This window comes from Pygoscelis adeliae, unplaced genomic scaffold, assembly GCF_000699105.1.
Source record: "Pygoscelis adeliae isolate BGI_AS28 unplaced genomic scaffold, ASM69910v1 Scaffold21, whole genome shotgun sequence".
In the NCBI taxonomy this organism is placed as follows: domain Eukaryota; kingdom Metazoa; phylum Chordata; class Aves; order Sphenisciformes; family Spheniscidae; genus Pygoscelis; species Pygoscelis adeliae.
In genome coordinates, this window is record NW_008824243.1 from 9265443 (window position 1) to 9278051 (window position 12609).

At 41.6% G+C, this 12609-nt stretch overlaps 1 protein-coding gene across 1 annotated transcript in view; it reads left to right on the forward strand.

Annotated features, from left to right (window-relative positions):
• Nucleotides 1-12609, forward strand: part of LOC103926370 (A-kinase anchor protein 13-like) — a 57700-nt gene that overhangs the window by 4904 nt on the left and 40187 nt on the right. The gene's annotated exons all lie outside the window — the stretch shown is intronic.

A 12609-nucleotide genomic window follows, 5' to 3' on the forward strand; every position in this document is an offset into this window, starting at 1 on the left:
AGCAGGAGATTTAATTGCAGAAGGATCCAGGATCACAAGCTGTGTCCTTATTTCTAACCAAACTTGAATAAATATAGAGTGCATGTGAGTGAACGATCAAGTCAGCTGCATACAGTGTCCTGAAAATCTTACTTCAAAAGCGACCTGCATGGCTTCCGATTTCAGCCTCTGCTAGCTATAGGATCTTTGTAACGTTATTGATTATTCTTCTGACACACTCGCATCTCCTGACAGTCTGAAATCAATGTTGTTTTTTTTAGAAGAATAACCTGAGAGCAGTATTTGGGTATGAATGTGTTGGAACAGAACTGGAGTGACATGCAGGGGACGAGTTGGGAAGCATTAAGTGTCATCTTCTCTTGATTACTACCAAGGCTACAACCTTAGATCTGCCTTTAAGACAAGAATGTTTTTTCATGGTGATAATGATCAGTGGGTGTGAAATGGAAAAGATTAGCAGCTGGAGAAGGATTATGTATCACTGCAAGCTTTTTTCCTTTTTCCTTTTTGATTAAAAGGAACAAACTTGTTTTAAATCACAGCACCACTCCTCTGCATGGTTTGTCTAAGGTGTGCCCACGTTATTTGGAGTGACAAACCCAAATGTGTCATAACTGGTGATTGCATGGGAGGGCAAACACTTAATTGATAAAAATGCTCCCACTGACTTTGGTCTTTAATCAGGTCTGTGGATGGAGTCTCTTGTATAAACTGCCACTTATGAGCTGTGTAACCTGCAGAGTTTCTCAAGGAGAGTTTTGATAGAGATGAGAGCTCCCACTTCCAAGCCAAAATGCCATGCAACTTAATGAAGTATGAACTTCAAAAGCCTCAGAAAGAATGCATTGACCCTCTCTTAATATAACCTGGGTTTTGGGTACAGTAGGTCCTCTCTTCTGTTAATGAATGAACTACTCCTGTAGATTTCCCAGTGTGTCCTGCTTTAATTTAAAATGGGATGAAAAGGATAACGCTTATAATATTTTTCTCCCACTTACATATTTCACACAGAATGATGCCCTACTGAAGTGCACTGTGTATTCCTGAGAAAAACAATTGCAATAACCTCTGATGTTCATGTTTTAATAAAAAACCCTCTTTTGAATAAATATTAAAGGAATAAAGAGAAAAGTTCACAATACAGAGAGCTTGTGGCAACAGTGTCTGTCCCAAGCACGGTGGTTCCCCGTGTCCGTGAGTGCAGCAAGGTGTTGTGCAGGCACGCCTGCCTGGCAGCTGGGTTGTCACCATGGCTGAAACCATCCCAGGTGTGACTTGTGCACTATTGTGTGCTAGATAATTAATGATCTTCAGAAATCCCTACCGAAGGGACAAAAGGACAAAATGAAATACCTTCATAATCCTACAGTAGAATGTTGTCATGAGGTTGGCAGGTATGGTTCAGTTACTTTTCTACTAACGCTGAATTTGTTTGCTTAGTGGCATCTATGGTGACAAAGGCCACTGGGATGCCTGAATATCTGAGATCAGTCCAGCAGAAAAAGTAGAACATACCTTGCATGCTTTTGATGTGGGGATTTCTCACGAAAATCACTATACAGAAGCCCGGTCTTACTTTCTCTTGAGGTCCTTAGGCAAGAGGAGAACCAGCCTTGATGTTTAGTTCAGCTCTGTGCTGAGAGGACCTGATAAACCTCTTGTCTTTTATTTGTTGGGTACTTGATTTCTTCTTAATGACAAAGTAGTTTTCTGCCCCACCTTCAGAATGTCTTTGAATTATGAATGAGTGGAAGGCTTCTGAGCACCTTTTACAAATAAAATATTTGCTTGTGTTGCTTGTGGAAGAACCTGCTTCTTGGTTGGTTTTAAGAAAGTCGGTTGGGGCGCCTGAATAAACTGATTTTTTGAGAGGAGCACATTGCAACTTGTCTGGTTCTGCTTTCATTCTGCAGGCAAAATAGTTTCCTCACTAAACTGTGCTTGACCTCATCTTTTAAGTTTTTGTTACTTAGGTCCTTGATCCAGATTCTTTTCATCTTCCACTTCCCAAATTCTGGTCTACATCATGCAAGAAGTCATCCCTTCTGTTGAAATAGGCGTCTGGCAGCTGCCACCTGAGCTCTGCGCCCTGCTCTGGCAAGCTGCCTGCTGCTTCCCAGTTCCTGGGTACCTAAATGAAGACTTTAGGTTGCACAGATTAGTTATCACGAGGCTGTTTGCTTGGCTTGCTCCTCTTAAGTGAGGCGTTTGCTAGCTCGTGAGATCTGTGCAATGTTAGTATAGGACTTCTTGTGAAATGGACACTTTTGTGCATTTAATGAAGGCAGCTTTGACTGGAGAAGTCAGAAGAGGCCTCCTGACCATCAGCATCGCCTTCCTCCAGGATGAGACATTGACTAAATTGCAGCTGAGAGGCCCCTTCTCAATGCTTCTTCCATATTATCTGAAACTGAAGATGCTGGTGATTTGGGTTGCAGGTCCTCCTCCCATAATTATCTATTTGATCTTTTTTTCTGTGATCCTGTTTTGTGGGTATGAATGTGCTGGTAAACAATAAATGGACTAGCTTTAAGTCTGGAGCACTTGTCTGAAATTCAGCCCTTAAGTCACCACTGCTTTGCAGCATTACCTGTGAACTTTAAATAATACAACTTCCAGAAGAAAGATGTCAGAGCTGGTACAAGGTAGGGGTGGGAAAGCAGAGGAGACAACGGTCCCCTCTTTTGGGGAGCTCTTAGATTGCTTCAGTCTGTTTTCTGAAACTGCAAAAGGAATCCTTATGTTGTCACACTAAGAGATTTATTAAAACTGGGTGAAATGACAAATACCTCTTAGGCTCTGAATTTAGGGTTTTTTATTTCTTGTGATAGCCAATGAGCTGGTTAATATCTGGAAAGACGCTAAGAGATTGCGTCCCATCCCCAGTGTTGACTGACACTGTTGCCTCCCCTCCTCTCGGGAGGAATGAGCAATGGAGATCAGGACTTGGTGTTTAAGAGGATGAAAATACTCTTCAACTACTCTTCCTCTGTGGAATGTATTTATATAGAGAGTTTATAAATGTTCTTATGTTACCTTTAGAATGACCAAACAAATTTCCCATCTTACCAATCAAGATACATGTCCCCGCTTTATTTTCTGTAACCAAGTGCTGACAGTCAGTTTGTTGGACTAGAGGCAGTTCTGACAGCAAAGCTGGTGTGAGAGTAGTGGTTATGAAGACGTTGATTTGATGAAGGCATGATGTTTTCAAATAAACGCTCAAATCTCCTGGGCTCTACCTGCAGTGCCTCCTGTCTGCTTCTGAAGGTTGTGCTGCATGCAGTGTCTCTGCAAATGTTTGTTCTCTGCCTTGCTCAATAAAGCAATGCCATATTGTGCATAAGTGGAAAATAAAATAAACCGTGATTAATTGTTCTGTGCAAAGATCGATGCTGTGCACTGCCATCAAGTGGCGGTTCTGTTGCAGGACACATTTTCAGTGCAGGGCTGCCTGTGTTTGTATCGTTGTTTCAAAGTGTTTCTTCTAAGCATTGCAAAAGTTTCATCTGTCTAGTAGTTGTGGTTGCGGGGGGTACTTCTTCAGGAAGATAATGGTTATAATGATTTCTATTCTCTAATGGCAAAAAACGTCACTTTAAAAAGCACTTCAATCATTACAGTAGCTCCAAGTACCGTAGTTGTGAAATATTTAAAGACTGGCAAGGATATTTTGGAGCTGGCAGGAAAATGAGCTCTCTGAAGCACACTCTGAGCTCTGTCTCTTCAAGGGTTTTGCTGTGCTGTAGAGGAGGCTGAAGAACCAGGAAAACGCCATCCTTTTGTTCTCTTATGCCTTTGGATGTTAGTGTTCAAACCTGCTTTATTTTTTTTTCCTTTAAGACACGTCAAGGCTATTTGTGAAGATACACTCCAGTGATAGGAGATTGTTTCAAATAATGTCATCATATGTACCTTATCTTCCAGGAATTGTGACTCTCTCCACCTCTCTGATGCCAAGAGAATAGCTGAATTTCTGTTAGGCAGCCCGAATGTATTCAGTGACTGCTATTTCTCCCAAGCACTACAATTTTGTTGTTATTGCTACGTGAGTAATTATTAGGAAATACTGTCAATCACTTAAGGAGCTGGTAATAAAATTGTCTCATTCGGTTCTCTAACAGTGTAGTGAAGAACAGAAGAGGCTTTAGGAGGAGGCCAGAGCAAGACATTCCCATCAGTTTGAATTTATTTTATAGGAATTGATTGTAGTAGTTTCCACAATTTCTGAAAAAACTTGTAATAGTAAGATCAGTACTTGTGGAAACTGGATGGTGCTGAAGGGGATATTCTGCTACAGAGAGATTCCCCGTCTTTCATCTTGTCTTCATGTTCATGTGGTGGCATTACATGGAGACTAACGTAGCTTAGAGGGCAAGCCCCAAGTGTGTTATTCCCTGTGTTCCTCCATACCTTCCTCTTCTCTCTACCAGAGCTGTACGGGGCTTGCTGTGGAAGGGATTTGGGGTCACTGTCAGTAGTTGCTTATTAAGATAGTACAGGCCATGGTGAGTGAGGACAGCAGGCACACAATGTTTTAAATGAATGGTCTGGCTAACACTGAACTGCCCAAATAAAAGAAAAATTAAATAGCTGTTTTCTTCACTATACTGCCAGTTTCACGCAAACAATAAAATTATTGTAGCAGTTCTTCCCTAATTGTTTGCATATAACACAAATGGTTGAATGGCACTTTTCTCATCCTTTCTATTTTCCCCCCTAACTTTGATTTTTACCATTTTGCTGTTAATTTTATTGTTAATTTTATCACGTCTTCCTGTGTGCTAAAAATTATTAGAAATTACCTTGGCTGTTTAGTTTTGTGAAGGCTGTCTGCATAGCACAATCCAGCACCAAGCAGATGCACTAAACATGCTCTGAACAAGTGTTGGGAACATAAGTGCTGCAGAGCATGTGGAGCCCCGTGCTAAAGCAATGATGCAGCTAAATTAGCTATTAACAGACCGATCTAGTAACTTGCCTGGCTCTGTGCAGCAAAGTGATATGTCTTGAAGATGTACCCATGAAGATAAATCATGTGTCTTTTTCAGCACTAACGAGATCCTGTTACTTTGATGGATTTTCTGTTGGCAGTCTGTAGAGATCTTCTTCAAGCTGCCTGGATTAATATGTATGTAATACCTACAATAGCATCTTGACACTCAATAAAGATTCATCTCTGAGCTGATTGATTTGGAGACCAGCTGAGACATGCTCTGTCAAAGGATGTGGGCTACTAATAACTGATTTCTTCAAGTGTACCCATTTCTGCAGGGGTTTGTGTTGCTCACACGGATTCAGAGTAGGAAATCTGCTCCTTGCTCTCCTTAAACCATTTATCTCTTTGCAAATAAACCCTTCTGCAGGATTAGATACCTGGACTGGCTTGGGACGTGATGTGGCTGTGAGATTGCGTTAATAAATCAGCCGTAACAATGCTGGCTCTGCAGACAAGCAAGTTGAGGGTGTCCATGCTGTGTTTTCAGCACAGGTCGCACTCAGGATGGATCTGTGGGAGCTAGCTTGGGCCTGGAGGCAACAGTTCAGGGCTGTTTATCATAGATGTCCATGTCTTCCCACATATTCCTTTTACCCAAAGAGTCTTAACTAAATGGTCTTTTGAATCTATCCCTGCTTTTCCCCGTGGCAATCTTTTATCCATCAGCGTGCTAAACTAAACTTATTTTTGGACCAAATTCATTCTCACCTTTGGGGGAAGAAAGTGGTGGAGAGAAGAAAGTTATTTTGCATATATGTCAGTGTTTCAGTCATGGCTTTGTGGCTAGCATTGGAAGAGGAGATCACTTGGCTCAGTGCAGCGTTAATGAAATATGGGAGATATCACCTCAAGTTGCTATGTGGGCTGGCAGAAAAACATGTACCATCATTCTGCTCTTTTGGTGGCCTGTGAGCAAGATGTTACAGTCTGCAATTCTGTTTTCCTAAGGGCAAGAGACTGCTTTGCAAAATCTGCCTTTCTCATCACAGAGGGGCTCAGTATCCATGCCGTTAACCTGAAACCTTTTGCTGGCAGAAATAATAGTACTGCTGTTGATTTAAAAGGGAAATAAAGTTAGGTTTGGAGATTGATTTTTTTTTTTTTTTAAACCATTGGAGTCATTCTTGTCTTCCTTTGTGATTTTTTTTTTTTAATCTATTTTAAGAAAACAAATTAAAAAAAATCTCTGCTTCACGCTCCTTTAAGATCAAGGAGTTTGAAGTCATTGACTATGAAAAAGGACCCAAATCTACCCCAAACTTGGCAGCTTGCCATTCTAGTTATTTCTGGAGTCTCTCCCTGGAGGTTTTATCTGCAGGAGGTTGCAACACTCCAGCCGAACGACATCCATCTTTCTCCACGCTCCTGACCCAGATCACTGCCTTTATCAAGGGGGATATCTCCAGGCCAGGAGGGATTTCTAGAGCTGCTTGTGTTCAGACAGATTTCACAGCCCTACCTTTGTTTTTGGGGACTGGAGTTCTGCTGAATAAACTGCTTTTGACGTGATTTTTCTCCTAAATGCTCTTCTGAGTCAATATGTGCTGGCGAAATTGAGGATGTCTGTAATGACTGCTGTTATCTTGCTGTAACACATACCTCTGACCTCGTCCCCTGGTCTGTTCCTTTTATATATGTGTGCTGGGAGCTTGCAGGGTAAATGGCCACATCTGCAAAAGGGGATGGATGTTTCAAATAGCATCGTTGTAACATCTGGGAGTGAAGTACCAGGAAGCAACATCCAGGCCCTAACAGTGTTCCCAAGAGGGAAAATGCACTCAAGATTAAGTGAGGTGCACTCACAAACTCACCCCATGCTAAGGCAGAGAGGGAAGGGGACTCAGCTGGATGTTTTGTAGGTAGGACCCATCCCCAGATTCCACCCCTCTGGGTTGAGCTGCTTATCTGCTTCTGTTAACCTGGGAATAGCAGCCTGGAAGAGTTTGCTGGAAGGTTATTTTCTTGCCGTGGAAGAAGAGCATCCCTTGGTTTTATGAGCCAGCGGTGATCGTGCTCGGTGCCTGCGTCGTGGCTGACCGGCCGGAGTGCTTAGTCAGACGTGGGAAAACTGGGATCCAAGCCTTTCTCAATCAGAAGGGTTATTCCAGGAGATGAAAGCACTGTCATGTTTGCCCTGAAAATAGTTGCCCAAACCTGCATCTCCTTTTGCAGTCAGGAGCCTGTGCGGCTGCGCCTGCTTTTGTTCTGCATGGAGATGTCCATGTGCTGCGGGTGTCCTTTCCAGATGTGGTTCTCCAGGGGGTTAAGCACATGTTTGCACCAACCCGAAGTAACCTTAGATGGGAGGGATCTCCCAAGATACTCAGCTGAGACAGGGACACTGTCTGGGAGGAAAAGTTTAGCCGTTGATCTTGCTGTGTTCTGGCAGAGGTAGATGGTAATAGATCTTCGAGCATCTCAACAATTATATTTTACTTTTCTTGCCGGACGATTTCTGCTACATTTTCTAAAGCTGCCTTGCATGCCTTTTCCATCGTCCAGCTGATTTCAGAGTATTCTGCAGTTCTCAATTTGAGGTGGAATTGTCTCAACTTTCCCTTTGATTTTTTCCTAACTAATTATTGTTGGTCCTACACACTTTCCAAAGAAAATGTTATATGATTGAAAAGCCAGCTTTCCCTTTAAAAGCCATTTGGATGAAAAATACTTGGTGCGTTTGAACCACGATTCCCATTTCATTGTTGGGGAAACTCGAAGCGCAGGGATGTGAAAGGACTTGCCTCCTGCTGTAATTACAGCCCAATCCTGTGCGTTCTGTGTCGAGCAGTAGCTGGGGTAACAGCCAGTCCAACTCCATCTAAAAATGAATAAATAAAGGTACCAATGAGCCTGAATTCCTTGAATGAGGAGGAGGAAACTGCAACTGTGATTTTGTGCTGTCCTCCTTGGTACAGTGCAGCTCTCTTAGGAGCTATTTAGAGCTTCCCAAAGGGGGAAAAAAAAGATCTGTTTCAAAAGCATATTTCTCCTTTTGTGTCCCAACATAATGCAATAAGCAATGACCCAACAGGGATCTGATTCACGTTATGAATAGCGGAAACAAAACAAAACTTGTTACAGTGGCAGGTTACGTTTACTCATCTAATCCAATGCCTAATTCAGTCTCTTTAATAAAGCATCATCACACCAATGTCTACAACAGCTCTTTAGAAGGAAATATATTGGGAGGAAGGTTTCTTTCCTTGCATGCGAATCTCTAAGCCATCTAAGACATGGACTTTCCATCACTGGCTAGGCTTCACCTGCATGAAAAAACAGCTGGAGATGGCAATGGTCATCAGCAGCAATTTTGCTTTTCTGTGTAGAACAAAATCAGGATTACTGGTTGTTTGTGTTTTCTTATTAAAAGCAGAATGCTAAAGTAATGCTTGAATGCTTCAGTGTTGCTATCTAACACACGCTTCATTTTCATAAGTATTTTTAGACTCTGTGTGTGTGGGGAGGTCAGAGTGGGTGGTTTGTGGGTTAGATAACATACTTCAAAAGTCCCAGTATGAACTGTGGAGGGAAGAACAGCTTAGAAATCACATGCTTCAGCTATAAAAGTAGAGCTTGCCTTTTTTTTTTGAGGCGCTTAGGGACATGGTTTAGTGGGCATGGTGTTGTTGGGTTGATGGTTGGACTCGATGATCTTGGAGGTCTCTTCCAACCTTTAATGATTCTGATATCCCTCAGGGAAAACTGCCCCCTGCCAGCTAAACTCTTAGTTTTCATCTTGAGGTCTGGAATGCTGCCTTTGCCGGGGCTGTCCTCATGGTCCCCAGTGATGACCAATTCCCCAAAACCAGACAGATTTCCAGAGCCTGAAGTGGAAAAGAAAGATGTCTTTACATGCTTAAAACAATTATTTATTTTTGGAAGGTAGATAGTATTTTTGAGCCAATAACATAAGTGATCTTAATTCTTTTGAGCTTAAAGATTTTATTTGCTTCATCGTCACTTCCAAATATTGCTGAGGTCATCTATTTAAAAAAATAAAAAACCTTTGAAGGTGAATAGTTTGTTTTAACAGGCACGGAAACGAAGTCTGAGAAAGAAGAAATGATTACTCAGAGTTGCTCGTACTTTGCCTACATACAATCCGCGTGCCTTTAACTGCAGCACTGGAAAAACAAAAACCTAAAAAGGTGGAGTTGTCCTAATGCCAGCAACATACGCTGGCAAACAGGTGCGTTGTCTATCTAGTTTTGGGTTTTAGACCTAGTAACCGCATTTGGGCCTTTTTGGAGATAATTGCATTTCTGCTGCCTTAACTAAGCCAAAGGTAGAGAGATGTGCCACGCTAAAATCCCTTTCTGAATTGTTATATAGTAGTTTAAAGCCCAAGGTCACAGCTTTAAACCCATCCCTTGGCGAGACAGACCTTCTGCTGTCTCCCTTCAGTTTGAGGAAGGGAATATATTTAGAGGAAAGAGCCACATCCACCTTCTTTACATCCCGTTACAGCTATCTGAAACCAGAGATTTTCAGATCCGAATGAGGGAGAGGGCGACCTCTTTCATGAATGGACCAAAATGGAATGTTTTCATTTCCAATGGGCTTTAAGCCAAGTCAATGTTAGTCGATCCAAACTAGTTTTGAAATTAAATTATTCTTATTTGTTGGAGCATTCCAGAGAATGGCTTTGATCTGTCTGTACTTTCACCAAAGGGATATTGGCAGGCTGGCCTCCCATTTCTAGCCATTCGGGATGAAAGAGGGGTTATAATAACCACCTTGTGTGGCAGTGATACTGAACAGATGACATTTTTTGGACAATATTAGATGAATAAAGGTAAACATACTTCAATTAAAATGTTTTTGGAGGCTGAATGCAATAGTGCTGTTGGAAAGTCTTCTGTGTGGGTTGGAGGAATTTGGCTGCATTTGTAACTGGTTTTCTTTAATTCCAAAATGTTTGAAAGAGAGGGGTTTGTTCTGTGCGTTACTTCCTTCTCAAATAAATAAGTTGTTTGAATATAACTTTTAAAAATCAAATAAAAATTGGCAGTGGACAACGAAATTGTTAATAACTGGGGAGTAGTGATGTGTGTTGAAGGAGAACGGTCTTTCTTATTTAGTTCTTCGCTCTTTTCCTTCTGGGATCTTGGATCACATCACGCACTGTGAGCTGTACCATGCACAGTACAGCTAAGAGGTAGCGCAGAAGACACCTGTAAGTAAACTGAAGCACGCAGCAGTTAAGTGGCATGTTATCAATCTTGCTGAAGATATTTGGAGACAACTTAAAATGTCAATTAAAGAAAAAAAAAATGCTCAGTTATCATATTAAGGCTATTGCGTGTTCCCCTTCAGTCTTTTGCCGGAGGGTCCTCCAGAAGAGGAGGAGGAAGGAGCAGGGTAGTGGGGACCATCCCACTGTAAAGTGCTACTTAGACACAGCTGAAGAGCGTTTTAAATTGGTATCAGCTGATGATAATTTGTGCTTCCCCTAGACTTAAACATGAACTAAAATAAACTGAATTAAAATATAAATGTGATAATTTTGGTTGGATAGGACTGCTGAAGTTCATCTGGTCTAACCACCTCCCAGAGCAGGGCCACCGTCAAAATTAGGTCAGGCTGCTCCACACCTAAAGTTCAGGTATCCATATGAGAAGTTCAGCTATCTTTTTTTAAGCCCCAGCCTAGACAGATTTCAGGTTATGTGGAACCTTTGGTGTTCAGGTTTTTTACATGTATTTACATGTCTTTTGTCAATAATTAAATATACAAAATAGCTTTTCCAATAATGCTGCAAATTAAATTGCTTTTCCTTGATATGGAAGTGACCTTCACGTGGATAGACAGGTGTCTTCTCATGTGCACTGTATGTGGATTTGCTTTTCTTTCACAAGAATTGGACCAGCTGTACGTGATTTCTGAGTTAAATAAAAGAAAAATGTCCTTTAACAGATACCACTTTAAACAATCAGCCCTGTTGATGAGCGTCCTGAAATGTCACCTGCATTTTAAGTCCACTTAAGTACTTTGTGTGTTCATGCCTTAAGGGAGGAACAGTTTGAACAAAGACAGGTATAAAAACCAAAGCATGAAGGGTTTGTACGTTAAAACTTAGCTTTTGTTTTTTTGAACATCCGCTCAAAACTGGATCCATTTGCTTGGAATGGAATATTTAGTTTTCAACTCAGCATGTGAACTGGTCACGCTTGAATTTAAAGCTTGATTTATTTCTTTTTGCACCTGTTTTTATTTTAACACTAACTATGTACAATATATACTTTTGCTACATGGTTCCTTTCTCCCCAGCTGGAAGTCTGGTCTGATATTATCACGTGAGACCTTCCTAAAATGTACATTTGTAACTCTGCAACCTCTGAAAATGCAAACTAGACTCACAGCTCCATTTACCTTTTTTGAATTCGGGGTTTTCTTTCCTGTGTAAGACTGACCCACATATTTGTTTTTAAGACCAGGGGCTGGTTGTGTACTGCACTACAAAACCTTGTTTCTATCAAAACAAGGTGCAGTCCTGCCCCTGGCAAGAGGTACCGGACGGGCCAGATCAGAGGAGGAGAACTGGACACAAACTTAGAGGAGGAAGCTGTGGTAGGGCATAAAAGGAGCTGAGATGAGGGAGAACGGGGGGTGATGTGAGACGGAGCGTGGGAAGCGATGCTAATGTGGTACGGGTGCACGGGAGGGCTTGGAAGCCTGGGATTTTTCTGCAATAGTTATATTTGACAAAGAGAAAGGCCGAACTGAGTGATCTTAAGGAGGTTTTAAATGAAATGACATGCGTATTCGATTGGATATGCAAATTAGAATTACATAATCTGCAAAAAGACTAATAATAATAATATGTTTTCCAGATTTGCAGCCTTAACCACATGCTCAATGGGGTGGTGGCAGAGAGCTGGCTAATGCAGCTGCAGTGTAAAACTGGGACATCCAACTGGTTTTGATCTTGATAGAAAAGGGGCGGAAGGTCACATCACAGTCCGTTGTTCTCAGCGCCTTGTAGCTTATATAATTCTTTGGGCAGATAAATGATGTATGGTGAGATCAAATGAAGATGCGTCACTTAGTTCTGTAGTAACTGCAAGCCATCCTCTTTCCTTGCTTTTCCTTCCCCATGGAAAACTGAAGTTGGTGGATATTGCTTCTGTTCTTGTCCGTGCAGGTGTATGAATTTCAGGTGTATTTACTGTATCCTGTGCTGGGTCAACTGTGATAACCATGTGTGCCCTTTATGAACATAATTTTTGCTGATAGCAAAGATGAGCAAAATGATAGCATATGCTGAGGTGCTGAGATACTGAAACAAAGCCTCCCTAAAACTAAGCGGGAGTGTTCAGCCAACAGATCACGACAGGTTTCAGGGTTTGAAGAACTGCTGGTTTTGATAACGTACAGAGCTTTTCACCAAGGCATGAGCTTATAGATGAGTGAGAAGAGCTACGGCTGTCTGTACAGCCACAGTTATTGGGTTTTTTTTTGTAAGGAAGGTGGAAAAAAACTCAGTGGATATGAAACTTTCGTATCTTTGTGTGTTTATGGATTGTGGATGAGAGTTGCGTTCAGTGATTAAGTTGGTTACACTGGAACTATCAACACGGTGGCTAGCTTGGATGGGGGAAATGTGAATG